Source organism: Lissotriton vulgaris, chromosome 10 (genome assembly GCF_964263255.1).
Source record: "Lissotriton vulgaris chromosome 10, aLisVul1.2, whole genome shotgun sequence".
Taxonomy (NCBI): Eukaryota; Metazoa; Chordata; class Amphibia; order Caudata; family Salamandridae; genus Lissotriton; species Lissotriton vulgaris.
In genome coordinates, this window is record NC_141698.1 from 29928876 (window position 1) to 29943830 (window position 14955).

Sequence of the window (14955 nt, forward strand, 5' to 3'; positions counted from 1 at the left end):
CATTCCACGAAATTTGTTGCAGCTGTTGGATTGATTGTGTGTCCACTACGTCACCCATCCCAGTCGATTCAGAAATGTGCGGCATAAAAGCAAAGCAGAGCAGTTTGTACTAGGAACAAAAAGCAACAGAGTACCCGGGGACCCAATATCGCAGTCCAGCCCTTTCGACCCAAACCCTCATCAGAGTCATTGTGATTGTGAGCGTTAAATGTCGGAACTTCCACCCACCCACGCCGGCTACCCCAACCTGCCGGGGAAATAGCACCCACCCACCCACCCTCGCCCAAAAGAACAGTAAAAAACAACATCTTGCAAGAGATAGAAACAGTTCGCATATCCCTACCCTCGGTGGGGAGGGAAAATGTAGGGGTTCGCCCATTGGGGGTCCGAACTAGGGGCACCAGACCTGCCAACCACCTCCCTTCTTTCACCCACCTGCGACCAGGCTTACCCCGGTCAGGTGCAGTGGGACGGAGGTGGGTGATCGAGCACTTATTGATACTTAAGACCAGTAAAGTTCAAAATAGTCCAAATATTCCAAATATTCCCAATAGCCCGGGAGTCACACCCTGAACATGTAGGAGGCATAGTGTACATACCCAGTACGCAGGGGCCTCACAACTTCGGGGCACAACAAATCAGTACAGGAGGCTAGTCTTTTTGTGACAAAGGTGACTGTGATCTGGAGCGTTGGTGAGCCGATTCCTCTCTGCGTTGGTCTTTCTTGCAGTGTTTTAGGAAGTCCTCCACCTGCTGCGGGTTTTGAAACATATGATGCTTGCCTTGATATGAGACTTTCAGTTTTGCAGGATATAGCATGGCATATGTGATTTCCTGTGTTTGTAGCTTCTTTTTTACTCCGGCGAATTTGCGCTTAGCTTCTTGGACTGAAGGAGTAAAGTCAGGGAAGAAGGACAGTATTGCGTTGCCATGATTTACAGTCCCCAGCTCCCTCGCACGCCGCAACACTGCGTCACGGTCTCTGTAGTTCAAGAAGCGTGCGATGATGGGTCTAGGTTGGGACCCGGGAGGGGGCCGGGCTGCTAGGGATCTATGGGCCCTCTCCACTATGAGGTGGGGGGAGAATGAGTCACTCCCGAATAGTTCCACGATAAGGTTTTCAACAAAGGGCTCCATCTTCCCGGTGTTGGTTGATTCTGCAAGGCCTAAAATGCGAACGTTATTGCGGCGAGACCGCGCCTCCAAATCTTCATTCTTGTCCGCTATTAGTTTTAGCAGCCTGTCCATTTGAGTGACCTGTTTGGAGGTAGATGTAGCTCCGTCTTCCAATGTTGAAATCCGGTCTTCGGCCTCTTTGATGCGTGTGTCATGATGTTCCAATTTGGCCACCACGCTGTCCATGCGCGTGTTGATGGTGTCAATCTTGGAGTCTATTGTTTAGAGGCTCTGCTTCATACCTAGCAAGAGGGTTTTCCAGTCTTCCTCTTGTGGGGCCGACGTGGTAGGGCTGCCCCCGTCCTCCGGCGTCGCTTCCAACGGTTTTCTGGCTTCAAACAGAATTTTCGACTGCCGCGCATCGTTATGGCCCATGTCTCTCCTTGGCGTCCGCGACGCAGCTCTCGGTAGGATCAGGCAGGCGGGGGTAGGTCGGCGTTGTCCAGGCAGGAGAGCAGGGCCCAGGTCTGATATCGTTGCGTGTGCCCAGCTTCAGTCGGGCAGGAGGGGGCGTAGGGCCAGGAGGGTACTGCTAGTGTGGCAATTAGATGCCTCTGCTGTCTGTTTACCGGTATCGAAACTTCAACAGTCAGCGCGGGCCCCTACCATGAGGGTCACATATGCAAAGAGATGAAGGCCGCAGAAGGGAAGGAGCCCTGAGGTCCAGTCGGTGTCTTGGGTAGGGCAGGGTGTAGGTCGTCAATGACCCGACCTCCAGCTGGGGCGGGGAAGGAAGGGCAAGCGATCCCCACACGGCCAAAATTATGTTCAGGCGTCCTGCATTCCCAAAGTCAGCACTATGTGGCAAAGGAGCAAAAGCGCGGGAAGCGGTTACACTGCGGACCGGTGTCCCACGCAATGGCCGCTAGCAGCGCAGGCTTCGTGCTGTTGTAGGCCGCGAGGGGGAACAGGAGTAACTAGACGTCTTAGCAGGAGTAATGGAGGGCCCAGACCCACCGCCACATCACACCAGTGGGGGGCAAGAGTCGCTCCGATGATCCGCCACTAGGAAGTAAGAGGGCCACGGCCGTCACCGGTTCCCTCCGAATGGTGCCAGCAGGGTTCCGAATATGTCAGTATAGAGCCCACGGGCCTCAATGCATGGGGAGGTGGTTCCCCTCCCGTACTCCGGGGTTCCAGTAGTGTATAGCGGGGGGGGCGGGATGCGGCACTCCTAGCAGACGTGCGGGCCCCCCAAGCCCAGCGTATGTTGGCAGAAGACACGGGTGTCCAGCCGGCACACCCTGCAGCTTAATCGTCTAGGCCCCCGGGGAGTGTACATGCAGCCAGGCCACCCCCGGTCCCAGGAGTCCTCTCCCCCCGCCACCGCTCACTGCCGGTAGGATCAAAGCTGGTCCAGCGCCGGTCCCATCACCGCCCCGACAGGGGCCTCCATGTCGCCAGAGGGGAAGCAGGCCGCACACGTCCGTCCCGGGTAGGCCTCCGATCCCCGGGCTCTCCCAGTGGGTTAGGCCGCCACAGGGCGTCAGGCGCGTCCAGGCAGCAGTGCGCCGAGGATTCTATGGCGGATATCTTCGCCTCTGGACGTGTGACCACGGCAAGTAAGCTGTCGCTACATGCAGCTCAGTGTCCCCGACACTCTGGGACGGTGTTTTCTCGAGTATCACTGGTCAGGATGGCTGAAGGAGGGAATAGTGTGCTCGAACTGGCAAGAGCCTCACGCTAGCGCGGCCATCTTGGTCTGGCGCCACCTAGCGCCCCTCCCACAGGGTCAAACCTTGACCACTCCTGTCACTTCTGCTCTACTTTGATCCTTGCTGGTGATTCCAATAAACAAGACTCTTGATGTGTCCATGATGGCTGACCGATCAACGAAAGAGGAAGAGTAGACAGGGACAGAGGACTAACAGCACCCGGGTACCTCTGCTTGGTGCAGATGAAGAGCCACTCTATGTGTGGACACTCTGGTGTTTTAACTGTTTACTCCCTATGTTTCATGGGAATAGTAGTTTGTTTTACTTGACTTTAAATGGCTGCTATTCAATAAAGCGAAGAAAGAATAATTAATCCTCGCCTCCGAGTCCTTAATAGAATTGAAACTTTCCTTTACGCTAACTAGGATATTTTTCATTATTCTTTACTATTACCTCTATCCGGTATGGTTAGAATATGGGGAAAATGGGAACTTAAAGTGGATCATGTTCCTTAGTTCCGCTGGCCGACATGTTTCTAGCCCCACCCCAAGGCTATTCTTCGGGAACACAGATTAGTAAGATTCCTGGTACCACTCGTATAACTCCTAATAGTCAGGAGGAAAAACAGATACATTAAAAAATAAGATCAAAGTCAAAACGAGCTTTATTCGATTTTAGGCATATAAAATCATAAAAGCAGTTAATACAAACATCTCATCTCAGTTCTAAAAATACAGTGATCTTACATAAAATATATACAAGTTCATAGAAACATTCATTTTGCTCCAGTTTTTCTTATTATATAAGCAATTTATAGCATATGACTTCTGTGCCGAAATAATGCATCACAATATTAAAACTACTCAAATGTGTCCCCTCAAATTCTAGGCATTTATAGGTTTCCTTGCTCTCAATTCACTTTTCAGGAAACCCACCATAGTTGTGATGCAATAGTAGCTGTCCAACATCTGTCGTTGCAGTAGAGCTGGGCAACATTGTCTCCAGCCCCCCTGTTTTAATAAGGGTTTAATCTATCTATGTCTTTCGTTTGCATAGAATTTACAGAATAGGATTACATGAATGGTTGTTTGCGAAGAGATGTTGCCACACGGACACAGGCCTAGATCCCTTGACCAATTGTTAATGTCAGAATAATTGATCAGACAGTGAAAAGACCCAAATCTGATACGTGTTAACAAGTATCTATCATATCCCCCCATACAGCACAGTAAATATGGATGAATGTTATATGTTGTAGTAATTATTTGGTGCTGGACTAACATGGGTTTGTTCGTTTACAAAGCTCACCTGTTATCTTCCAAGACAGCCATGCAAACTTTTTTGAACTCCTTCCGGTGTATTGAATTAATCGTTTCCAGTCGGAGCAAATTCTCTGGGTGCCCTATGTCTTGCATAAAGTTTTTCACGTATCTTAACCAGATGACCTTGTTTGCATGGTCTAATCTCATTGCATCGGTTAGGATTTCCTTATCTGAAAGAGACACGTTAGTGATAGATTCCTTACCTTAGAATATCCCCAGGCGTCAGACTGGATCCGGAAATTTTTGCGTAGCAATACCCCTGCGCGTCGGCAGGCATTGTCTGCGGCTCGGCGTCCGTCGTCGGCGTCGTTAGTGCCGGAATGACGTCGTCGGAGTACTTAGACGCCGCCCATGCGCGCTGACGTCAGTTCTTCTTTTTTCCGCGCGAGCTAGCGCAGATCCGGAGAAGCTCTACCCCTAGTAATTTTTTGACTAAACTTTTGATCTTTTGATCATTCTTTTCTTTGAGTCTTCGACTCTATCGGTGCCGGTAGGGATGCCCGGGTTCAAACCCTGCTCGAAGTGCGACCGACTGATGTCGGTCACGGACCCCCATCGCCGGTGCCTGAAGTGCCAAGGCCTCGACCATGACGATCGAACCTGCTCCGACTGCCGGGCCCTGACGTCGAAGGCTAGGCGGGAGCGGTCCCGCAAGCGGCTCGAGCTCCGGCAGTCGGCCCCGCGCCACTCCAGATCTTGGTCCCGGTCCCACGGGAGGTTGAGGGACAGGTCGCGAGGTCGGCGTCATCGCAGCTCCGGGAGTGGACACCGGTCATCAGCCTCCAAGTCCTCAGGTAAGAGGCATGAGAGGTCGGAGAGACGTCATCATTCCTCCGACCCACCCCGACGCTCGCACGACGCGGCCGGGGGCTCGGGCGACACCGCCCACGCGGCTCCAGGAGTCTCAAGCGTCGCCGCCTGCCCGACACCTTCGGGTCCCTGGGCACGGCGTGACGCCGGAGGAGATCGAGCGATACCTCATGGCCATGAGGTCCCTCCCTCCTCAGTCGGGTTCCGTGGCGCCTCCGGGCCCAGGGTCCCGACTGGAGGCCCTAGCGGGTCGGGTGCTTCGGCCCCGACGCCGCCGGGTGCTTCGACCCCGGCGCCGCCGGCGACTTTGGTCTCGGCGCTGCAGGACCTCACCGGATCAATGAGGCCTTATGTGACGTTCTTGTGGGCACTTGGTCCAAGCCCGCCACAGGCCCGCCTGTGGATAGGAACGTGGACAGATGCTACTGCCCGGCCCCGGGTGACCCATGCTTTTTGTCCCCCCATCCCACCCCCAAGAGCCTGGTCATCCAGGCCTCCAACTCCCAGACCGCATTCCCGTCGGCCCCGCCCGACCGGGAATCCAAGAGATACGAACAGTTCGGGAAGAAGGTGTTCTCGTCTGTAAGCTTAGGGCTGCGGTCTGTAAATACCGCCTGTCTCTTGGGCCGCTACACCCACACTCTGTGGGACGCGGAGGTGCTGCCACAATGCCCGGAGGAGGTCCGGGCTAAACTCGCCCAAACCCTGGCGGAGGGCCGAGATGCAGTGCGTTATTCCATCCGGTGTGAGCTGGATACAACGGACTCACTGGGCAGGGCAATGGCAATGACAGTGGCGGTTCGACGCCACGCCTGGCTGAGGTCCGCCAACTTCTCGGCCGATGTCCAGGCCACACCCCTGGACATGCCGTTCGATGGCCGTCGCCTCTTCGGCGACAAGGCAGACTATGCGCTGGAACGTTTTAAGGACTCCAGGGCTACGGCCAAGTCCTTGGGCCTCTCGGACCCACGCCAGCAAACGGGTGCCTTTCGCTCCTTTCGTGGCCACGGAAGGGGCGCCCCCATACGGGCTGCCAGCCAGGCACCGCAGAATGTTCAACAGCGCGGTGGCGGCTGTGGAAACCGGTGTGGCGGCGGTCGGGGACAACGGAGAGGCCAGTCCACACCTCCCTCCACAGCACCCGCCTCAAAACCTTCCGAGTTTTCAGGCCCATGTGGCGCCTGTGGGAGGCAGGGTTCGCCATCACCTCTCCCACTGGCGCACTATCACATCAGACAGGTGGGTGCTGCAGACGTCCGAAGGGGCTACTCCCTCCCCTTCGAGGCGACCCCTCCATCCATGCCACCGCAATGCCACCGCGTGTCGGGGGATCACTTGCAACTTCTGCAAGAGGAAGTCACGGCCCTCTTGTCCAAGGGGGCCATCGAGCGCGTTCCTGGGCCAGAAGTAGGGTGTGGATGTTACTCCCACTACTTTCTGGTACCCAAGAAGGGCAAAGGGGGCCTACGCCCTATCTTGGACCTGCGGAACGTCACCGGCTTCCTCCGGAAGGAGAAGTTGAAGATGCTGACTTTGGCTCAGGTTCTAGCTGCCCTGGACCCAGAAGACTGGCTGGTAGCGTTGGACTTGCAGGACGCTTATTTCCACATCCCCGTCCTGCCGGCCCACCGGCGGTACCTGCGGTTCACGGAAGGCCAAGAGCACTTTCAGTTTACCGTGCTCCCCTTCGGCCTTACCAGCGCCCCACGGGCGTTCACGAAGGTGATGGCGGTGGTCGCAGCTCATCTGCGCAGGTTAGGGGTGTCAGTTTTCCCCTACCTAGACGACTGGTTGTTGAAGGCGGGCTCGGCCCAGACAGTCGTCAGCCACCTCCAGACTACGTCCGACCTCCTGCATTTGCTGGGGTTCTCCATCTATGTGCCGAAGTCACACCTGTGTCCCTCTCAGAAGCTCCTCTTCATCGGAGCGGTTCTCGACTCGGCGCAGTTTCGGGTTTACCCTCGCGAACAGCGGGTTTGGGATATACAGGCTCTGATTTCCATCTTTCAGCCGTTATCCCGAGTCTTGGTCAGGTTGACGCTGCGGCTTCTGGGGCTGATGGCCTCCTGCATCCTTCTGGTGCATCACGCCCGGTGGCGGATGCGGGCTCTGCAGTGGGACCTAAAGTTTCAGTGGGCCCTGCATCAGGGCAACCTATCCGATCATGTCTTGATCTCGGAGGGCACTGCGAGAGAACTGCAGTGGTGGCTCACGGACTGCGACTGGGTCAGTGGCAGATCCCTCTCCCTACCCCACCCGGAGCACGTAGTTGTGACGGACGCGTCCCTCCAGGGCTGGGGAGGCCACATGGGAGAGGCGGAGATCAGAGGCCTCTGGTCTCCGGCGGAGTCCCGGCTCCATATCAACCTTTTGGAGCTGCGGGCGATTCGTCTAGCACTGAAGGCATTCCTCCCCTCTGTCCGGGTGAGTGTAGTGCTGGTGTTCACGGACAACACCACCGCCATGTGGTACTGCAACAAACGGGGCGGGGTGGGGTCGTGGACCCTGTGCCAGGAGGCTCTGCGCCTCTGGCAGTGGCTGGAACATCAGGGTGTGACCCTGGTGGTTCAACACCTGGCAGGCTCTCTGAATGCCAGGGCGGACAAACTCAGCCGTCGGTGCATGATGGATCACGAATGGCGTCTGAACTCGGACGTGGCGCAAGGCCTCTTTCAGCAATGGGGAGAGCCTTGGTTAGATCTATTCGCCACAGAAGAGAACGCGCAATGTCATCAGTTCTGCGCGTTGGAATTTCCAAGGCGGCACTCGCTCTGGGACGCTTTTCGTCGCGAGTGGAGTTGCTGTCTATTGTACGCCTTTCCGCCTATACCACTTCTGCCCAGAGTGCTGAAGAAGATCAGGCGCGACCGGGCCCAGGTTATCCTTGTGGCTCCGGACTGGGCTCGAAGATACTGGTATCCCGAGCTACTCAGCATGTCAGTCGATCCCCCGATTCGTCTGCCTCTTCGGGAGGACCTTCTGTCGCAGCAGCAGGGGACGGTCCTGCACCCGAACCTGTCCAGTCTCCACCTACAAGCCTGGAGATTGAGCGGCGGCAGTTGAGGCCATTTGACTTGCCTCCCGAAGTCTGTGATATCATTCTGGCAGTCAGGCGTCCCTCCACAAAGTCGATATACGCCTGCAGGTGGAACAGATTTGTGGCATGGTGCACAGCAAAGGCTGTGGATCCTCTCTCTGCACCCCTTTCTGAAGTTCTACTCTTCCTTCTTTCCCTTGCCCAGCAGGGCTCTGCTCTGGGCACTCTAAAGGGGTACCTTTCTGCTCTTTCCGCCTTCTTACGGCTACCTGACCAGCCTTCCTTATTCAAGTCCCCCATTGTAAATAGATTTCTGAAGGGCATCGCACACATGTTCCCTCCTGTTCCCTTCGTGATGCCCCAGTGGTACTTGAATCTTGTACTCACTTATCTAATGTGTGCTCCCTTTGAGCCGCTCCATAACTGTCCTCTCCGTCTTCTCACCCTGAAGACTGCTTTCCTGGTTGCCATCACCTCTGCCAGGAGAGTGAGTGAGCTCCAGGCTCTTTCTTCTACTCCACCTTTCCTCTCTGTTCATCCGGACAAAGTGGTGTTGCGTACACGACCTTCCTTTCTGCCCAAGGTTGTCACGGCCTTCCACATCGGGCAGTCCATTACCTTGCCCACCTTCTTTCCGCCTCCGCATCCCTCGAAAGAGGAAGAGAGGCTCCACCGTCTGGACCCAAAACGTGCGCTCTCTTATTACCTAGATCGCACACGCCAGTTCCGGGTGGATGACCAACTCTTTGTTGGTTACGTGGGCGCGAAGAAGGGAAAGGCGGTACACAAGAGGACCATTTCGCGGTGGATCATCTGTGTATTCAGGCATGCTACTCCATGGCCAAAAAGGAGCCCCCTGCTGGATTGCGGGCTCATTTCACTCGAGCCACGACAACAACAACTGCCTTGGGCCGAGGACTCCCCTTACAGGACATTTGCCAGGCAGCTACGTGGGCCTCGCTGCACACGTTCGCAAGACACTACTGCCTGGACAGTCAAGTCCGGAGGGATGGCTTCTTTGGCCGTTCCGTCCTCCAGGACTTTCTGGTGTGATATTGGTTCGCAAACCCACCACCGTGGTTGGTATTGCTGGGGTATCTATTCTAAGGTAAGGAATCTATCACTAACGTGTCTCTTTCAGATGCACAAGTTACTACTTGTGTAACGATATATCTGTAAGAGACATTAGTTAGTGATAGATTCCTTACCGACCCACCCATCCTCCCCGTTCTGCGAACCGATATCTAGGGTTAAGGTCATTCCCTTTCAGGGCCCTAGTTTCATGGCACCAGTGTTGGTTCTATCATGGCTCTGCGTATCTGGCGCGGAAAACCTGTGTATCAGAACTGACGTCAGCGCACATGGGTGGCGTCTAAGTACTCCGACGACGTCATTCCGGCGCTAACGATGCCGACGACGGACGCGGAGCCGCAGACGTAGCCTGCCGACGCGCAGGGGTATTGCTACGCAAAAATTTCCGGATCCAGTCTGACGCCTGGGGATATTCTAAGGTAAGGAATCTATCACTAACTAATGTCTCTTACAGATATATCGTTACACAAGTAGTAACTTGTGCATTTAGACCTGTGCTCGTGGAGGTCCAAATTCTATGCCAAAGCAGCACAGGTTGAGCCTTAATTAAATCTGAAATGTATGGGACACCTAACTCGCTATGGCAATTAAAAACTGGGGCACTTACAGGAACTGCCAATATGAATCTTAAAAAAGCATTTTCAACTTGCTGAATTGGTGTACAATCGTGGGGTCCCCATACACCTGCCCCAAAGGTAGCTATATGCTCACGCATTTGGCCTTGTAAATCTTCAAGAGAATTTCAGGTGGTCTTTTAGCCAGTTTTTTGGAGAAATTGATCAATGCCGCTGTGGACTTCATAAACAGAAGGCTCCTGGTCTTGATAGCTTGTGTCCAGGACCCAGAGTGGTTAAATAAAACACCCAACTATGTAAATGTTTTAATAGTTTCTACCCTGCTACCCCCAGCTTGAGAACATCTACACTTTTCTTTCCCTCTCCCGCAGGGCATTTTCAAACTTTTCTTTGCGTTAATTTTCAGACCCAGGGTGTCCATAAAACTAGTATAAAAAGTAAGAGCCCTCTATAAACCAATCTGGGTGCGTGCCATGAGTACAGCATCATCAGCATAGAGGAAGGAGACTATCGGGCGCTTATTTACATATGGCGTGTCATTAAAAATTAATAAATGTATACAACCCCCATTGGTGTTAATAGAGAGAGCATGGTTATGGTAAACAAATCACAAGCACATATATACGTGCCCCTTAATAGCACCAAAATTCACCTGTGTGGAAAAAAACATATACCTCTCACAATGAAGGTGATCACTTCTAGTGCTACCAAAAGCAGTTTGTCGCTTTTAAAAGACACGAGGCACTAACAAGACAGAAAAACAGATAACTTAAAGTGATCAATAATGATGCAAAATATAGACGAGCACATGCATGTTTGTCTCCTCTTAATTGCAACATGAGACCTTATGGGGGAAGGGATGCCTGTAGTCACACTCTGTATAAAGTATAGATGAGAAAATGCCCCCAAAATGTAAGTATGCAGTACAAAAATGCAAAAGGGTTATTGCTAAAGGTACGATCGTTGGACAAGCAATCGTTCATATCCTGAAGCAGCTATGCCGTACTCACTGCCTCAAGGCTACTCACATGCTCAAGGGTTAGCACCCGCCCGTGTCCTAGTCGAAGCAAAAAGCTCACTGCAGCAGGCTCTTTCACTCCGGTTTATGGTGAGTCGGCGTCCTCGTGCTAGGGGAAACTCGCACAGTAACTTTCAAGATGGCTGCCGCTAGATGAAAAATGTAGGGCTATCCCTTAGTGTACGAAAAAGAAGTAATAAAATATTTTGCAAAACTATTTTTAAACAAGCATTTGCAATGCAATAGGTCTCGCATTAGGAAAGTTTGAGCTATTGGTATTGTAAATGACAAATATTTTATTTATGTGTTGGTTTTGAAAATAGTGAAATGAATAGCTTTGTCATTTACAATGCCAATAGTTTTAACTTTCGCAAATGTGACACCTATAGCATTTGTAATGCAATATGTGTTGTATTTACATGATTTAGATGTATTGATATTACAAATAACAATGGATTTTAATTTTTTAAAATAATTAATAACTAAATAAAAGTATTGTAATTTATAATGGCAATAGCTTTAACCTTTGTGAAAATTACGTTCAGTGTATTTTATTGTGACGAAAATCCAAGAACATAAGTGAAATATTAACATCTTTTTGTGACATTTGTAATAATGCTTGAAACATTGAGAAAACATAATTGAAATAGTTGATGTTGAATGGTTGCACAGATTGATGCTGTGGTGGCGCTGATTGATGTTGTGGTGGCGAAGAGTGATGATGTTGCGTTCAGTCATGCTGTGGTAGCGCATAGTGATGTTGTGGTGCCCCTGAGTGATGTTGTGGTGCCCCTGAGTGATTTTGTGGTGGTGCTGAGTGATGCTGTGGTGATACGATAGATAGATAGAGTCCGATAGATCGATAGAGTGAGGGCGATAGATAGATAGAGGTAGGGCGATAAAGTGAGGGCGATAGATAGATAGATAGATAGATAGATAGATAGATAGATAGATAGATAGATAGGTAGATAGAGTGAAGGCGATAGATAGAGTGAGAGCGATAGTTAGATAGACAGGTAGAGTGAGGGCGATCCATTGATAGATTGAGTGATGGCGATAGATATAGTGAGTGCGATAGATAATCTGATAGAGTGAGGGCGATAGATAGATGGACAGATAGAGTGAGTACTATAGATAGATAGAGTGAGGGCGATAGATAAAGTGAGGGCGATATATAGATAGAGGGCAATAGATATATAGATAGAGTGAGGGCGATAGATAGAGTGAGGGTGATAGATAGTTGTAATTTAAAAGTGTAAGAAGCACTGAGTTATGCTGTGGTGGCGTTGAGTGATGCTGTGCTGGCCTTGAGTGATGGTGTGGTGGCCCTGAGTGATACTGTAGTGGTGCTGACTGATGCTGTTGTGATGCTGTTGCGCTGCAGAGTGATGCTGTGGTAGTGCTGTTGTGGTACTGAGTGATGCTGTGGTGGTGCTGAGTGATGCTGTGGTGAAGATGAGTGATCCTGTGGTGGCCCTGAGAGATGCTGTGGTGGTGCTGAGTGATGCTCTGGTGGTGCTGATTGATGCTGTGGTGGTCCTGATTGATGCTGTGGTAGTGCTGAATGACGCTGTGGTGGTGCTGAGTGACGCTGTGGTGGTGCTGACTGATGCCGTGGTGAAGGTGAGTGATCCTGTGCTTGCCCTGACCTGTCGGTAATTTCCCGTTTTTAGCCTGAAATAAAGTTGTTTGCCTACTCAATTTTATGCTCAGAAACGTAGTGCATGTTAACTGGATAAAGTAGAACACATTTGTAATTGGTCAACACATGGTATAGCAATTCAAGACAAACAGTGCTGCAATCTGGGCTTTTATTAGGCAACCACTGCATTATAGAAGTAAGCCGTTCTGAGCGGCGGTGTAGAGACTTTGTGTGCAAATTTGGACTCACCTGAGAATCTGTGTTGTCAATCATGAGAAAAGGGGGAACTACATGAGGGTTCGGGCGCGAATTGCTCTCAGATTATCAGCGCAAGACCACTTCAAAATCCTTTACAAGAAAAATGCAAAGTAGGGGACCTGCTTGTAAATGAACTATTCCCGTGCTTCTTGCAGCCCCTTAAAACCTGCAAGGGAAAATTGCGCGTGGGAAAAGCAGGACGTTTTGTGAATTTCCCACAGGCCAATGTGGGAACTAGCCAACTAGGCAAGACGACGCTCGTGTAAAAACTTCGTACAGCCCAGGCAGGGGATGAGGAAATTCATCTAGTAGTCAAGGATAGAAGTGGGCGGCTCTCAGCCCAGGAGGCTAAAGGGGGAGGGAGCAGGGGCAGTAATCACGTGGTGTAGAGGGGACAGTGGCCGCAGATCAAACAGTGCGTGGGACGGGAGGAGGCAGGAAAGAACAAGGGTACCTAGCGCCCAGGGTGGGGAAAAACATTCATCCTATGGGGCAGAAAGAAAGGCCCTGGAGTCAGCGGCTTGCAGCAGCAAGAGCGGCCGGTCAGCACCCACCAGTGAGGCGATCCCTGTACTGACCAAAAATGAATTTGTCCTTGTGTAACGCTCATTTAAAGCAATAACTTCAGGTCTCGTTCGTGCTATATAAAACTGTAAAAAAAAGCCTGGGCTAGAATGAGGAATATTTAATGCAAAGGGGGCGGGCTTCCAGTGCTTGTGGAGGCGGCTCCATGCAGCACTCCTGGCAGGAGCCCAGCACCGAGGAGGTGACAGAGGTCGTGCCGAGGGGCAGGGGTATCCCACACTGGGGATCACGGGCAGGGGCATACAGAGGGAGGGGTGCAGCAACTGGAGGAGCGTCATGGGGCATCGCGCACTGGAAGAGGTTCGGAGGCATGACGCACCTGGGTCAAGGCAGGGTATTCCATCCCGAGGGAGGGCCAGGGGGGCTGTAGCACCCGGTTGAAGGAGGGGGGCACAGCACGCTTAGTGGTCTATCCGTACTCCCTCCATATCAAACGAGACACAGGAAGCCAGGCGGGACTGCCCGGGACTGCCTGCTTGAGGGCGGGGCCACCAGCACAGACAGGAAGTGTACGGGAGCCTACCCCACGCTCCTGTGACGAGGAGGGAGCCAGCGTGTGTCCCAGAGGGGCTGCCGGGCTAAGGGAGAGCCCCGCCTGCTGCTGGGCCTGGACCGGTGCCACCAGGAGTCTGTGGAGAGAAGCGGAGGGGGCTTGAGGCACATTGCCGGTGCCTGCCCCCGCCTCCTACCAACCCCGTGCAGCCGCCCCCACCGCGGGACGAGAGGAGTCTGACAGACCCGGTGAGTGGGGTGGGGGGGTGTGTGTGCGCGTGAGCCGGTGAGTGTGTGTGTGCGTGTGCGCGCGCGTGTGTGTGTATCTGTGTATGTGTTATCCACTTGCTGGTAATCTGGAACAGGAGATGTGCACGGCGCATGGGTGAACGTGCGCGCACACGTTGTGAAATCGTCTGCACGTGCCCATCCCCTGTCTCACATTCCCAGGAAGTGGATAACAAAAGAGGCTTCGCTGGACGCAGCGCTTCGCGCTGCTAACACCAGCTCGACCTAAAAACGGTGAGAAAATGTGAACATATTGTAAAACAGCACAAAACACTCAGTTAGAAAAAGATTCCTTTGAAAACAATAGCCATATAAAACAGGCGAAAAAATAGACGAGAAAAAATTATATGGAAAACTAACAAAGGTATGGGGTTTAGAACCAGTGACATTAGTCCACGGTATGTAAAAGTTAATATTTCGCAAAGTTGTTAATGAAACATCTAAAAATAAAAAAATTAGCGCCCTTTTGAAGGTGGAGGAAAAAATGCACGTTTCTTTTTCTTATAGTAGGAATGAAACCGATTCATCTAATGAAGTGACCCCAGGGGATATTTTCATTTAGACCACGGGTACTCATAGTACGGCCCGCAGACCGCCAGCGGCCCGGCAAGCCTTTCTGGGCGGCCCACGGACCTTGCAGACAATTTACTCCTGTTTTAAAAAAAATAATTAAAGAGTGTCTGCAAACACTGCGCGCCAAGACTCTCCTGCTCTGTGGGGGCTCAGGCATTCCAGTGATAGAGTGGAGCTGCAGGTGTGCTAAGAGGTGAAATCCAAAAGCCTCATTAACATAAAAATGGTCTTTTAAAGTCCTGTGAAGTGCTCGGTACGGCTGTGTGTGTGTGTGTGTGCCCGGAGGCGGTCTCAGTTCGGGCACACATAGGCAGGGTGAGATGAAGAGGGTGACAGAGGGAGGTAGAGGGAGGGAGACAGAGGGTGAGGGAAGGAGTGAAAGGAAGGGAGAGGGAAGGAGGGAGAGAAAGGGAGGGAGAGCGAGGGAGGGAG